The sequence below is a fragment of the Argentina silus genome, assembly GCF_951799395.1.
Source record: "Argentina silus genome assembly, chromosome: 22".
Classification (NCBI taxonomy): Eukaryota; Metazoa; Chordata; class Actinopteri; order Argentiniformes; family Argentinidae; genus Argentina; species Argentina silus.
This window is the reverse complement of record NC_139676.1, coordinates 3,470,608-3,473,107: the sequence shown is the minus strand read 5'-3', so window position 1 is coordinate 3,473,107 and position 2,500 is coordinate 3,470,608. Positions and strand designations below refer to the sequence as shown.

Below are 2,500 nucleotides of genomic sequence, written 5' to 3'. Positions count from 1 at the left end.
ACACAGCCTTCAGAGTGAATGAGCTAATAGAATACACAATAGAACTCTAATGGTCCTGTCATGCATAATACTGTAATTGTATTGTAATATATACAATAGCACAAGCCATCACATAGTTAAACACTACCCCTGTCACCTCTCTTTATTTCTCATTAGAGCAGAATAACACTTATGTAAGGCCGTGTTACACCCCAGCAACCAAGACAAACACGGCGTTATGTAACGCAGCCCAATACTATGACCCACTACACACACAGGCAGGGTTGCTTTGCTCTGATCCACAAAACCCTCCTATTATTCCGGAGACTGTACCACTGACGTTTGATGTGGAAAAACCGACAACATCTGCAACAAAGGCTGTTTTTTTTTCCTACGACAAAATAACGTTTGATGGGGTTCATTTTGTCGGATTGTAACGACCCGTTTCCGTTTCCGCCGAGGTGTCTTGGCCGGTCGTTAGCGGGGGCCGTTTGGCGAGCGGAAGGTTGTGAGTTCGATTCCCGCTTGGGGCGAGCTGTTCCCTACACTGGTGTCAGCGGTGGGATTGTGAGTGTGTGTTCCCTCTGAGAGGCGAGGGTGCGCTTTGTCGAAGACTAGATAAAGTGCAATGACCCTGCGTGTTTGATCGCCGCTTAAGGCAAGCTACCCAAGCCGCCATTCACTACAATATGCGTTTAGATGATGGTTTGGAAAACCTCAGCACCAAACACAGTCCCAACAAACTATAGTCAACATCTGCAGTGTACTTACTGGACAACAGACCTGTCTTCTCTCTGCTGTTCAATAAGCAGGCTGGCAACAAAGCTGAATTCATCCTTTCACGGAACCTTCTATTCTCAGTTCTACCTCTTCAGGTTGGAGGTACAGACCGCCCATGATGAAGAGCACCTGGTTCGGACAGTCATTCATATTAGGGTAGCTATCCTGCCGGGAGGTTTTGATGTCAGCTCTACCGTGTGGCCATGGGGGGGGGGGGGGGGGGGGGGGTGTAGGGACTGCAAGTGGCTGTAAAAAATGCATGTTTCCCCATTGAAACCAGTGTTAAACTTTGTATTCCATTGTTTTGGTTTCTATTATTTTCAGATGTAGTCTTCTCCCTGGGATTTTTTTTTTTTACACAGCCCACAAGCCACCACGTTTCTTCTTGACCCCCGTATTTGAAGCGGACGCAGGTCAGAAAAACACCGAAACGCGCTTCGACTTCAGCAACAGACTGCATTGGTGCCACCCATCAGACAGAGCCCATTTATGGCGTTTCCTTGATTTCTGATGCCAATCGCATTTCTCATAGTAATCCATTGGGTGGTAAATAGTTCACTTCATCCAGTTAATTATGTGTCATCAATGATTCATACGCACTGCCACCTCACTATTCAATCTCTCAATCTAGGACGAGATGAGCTAAAAACATTTGACCAATCAGGCCATACAAACTTGATTCATTGTTTAACGAATGCTCCGTTTCACTTAAAAGAAAAGATACATTATTATGAATATGTTGAATGCATTTTTTTCTGCCCAAAGCACGAGTGAACTAGACAAACACATATGATTTATATTTGATTTTTTTTTCTAGTTATTATTTTCCGACAGGGATGAGCCACGAATTCGGGATCATCAGCAGCTGGAAAATGAAAGGAGACAGCGGAGCAAGGGAGAGAATACAAAGTTAGGAATCTCTGAGTTAGGTTAGATTTGTGTAGACCTTGTGTGGAAAATCTGATTTTGTGGCGCAACTCGTGCTGTTCGATGCACGATAGACACACTGGCTGTTTGAAGTCTCTTAAAGGGACTTTTTACGAAAGACAGAAGTGCAAGTTATGTCATTAATAGTACAGTTGAAACTGATTCATAGGTTTCAGGTCAAACATGTTTAAATAGCAGAATTGCTATTTCATTAAAGCCACAGTCTGTAATTTCCCCAGTCATTTCAAATAATGTATACCGATAATATCAGTATCAGTCATAAATGAATAAGACTTAGAAGTTGAATAATGAGGTAATTACAACTGTCTCGCCTAGGGATCCCAAATTCATTGATGTTAATGTATTTAATAATCAGACTGAAATGTATTCAATAAATCTCATACGTTTCATGTTTATTAATCTAACATGGATATTCATTCACTCGATCCACTTTGATCGTGTTTTTTCCTTTGGATTTTTTTCTGCTCACTTAAATGGAATCCATAAATCAAGTTTGCATGGTACTGTTATTAATGCAGTGCAGAATGCACTTTACATTGAAACAATGGTAGTCATGGAGGGACAATCATGGATAGAGGGCTGTTAATTGACTGATTGGTTGGTTGATTGATTGATTTATTGTTTTTATAGTCTGTGTTTTGTACTGTGTGTATTGGTTGTGTGTCTGAAGGCCAAATTTCTGAGCATTGATTACTTTAACTTATGATGACTGATGGATAGATTCACTTACTTAAACAAATGTATTTGTTGGAAGTCGCTTTGGATAAAGGCGTCTGGTAAATGCCATAAATGG

At 41.4% G+C, this 2,500-nt stretch overlaps 1 protein-coding gene across 1 annotated transcript in view; it reads right to left on the bottom strand.

Moving 5' to 3' along the window:
- LOC310822019 (glutamate receptor ionotropic, NMDA 2A-like) overlaps positions 1 to 2,500 on the bottom strand; it is a gene marked incomplete at both ends in the record, with an annotated part of 52,629 nt that overhangs the window by 23,122 nt on the left and 27,007 nt on the right. The window lies entirely within an intron of this gene.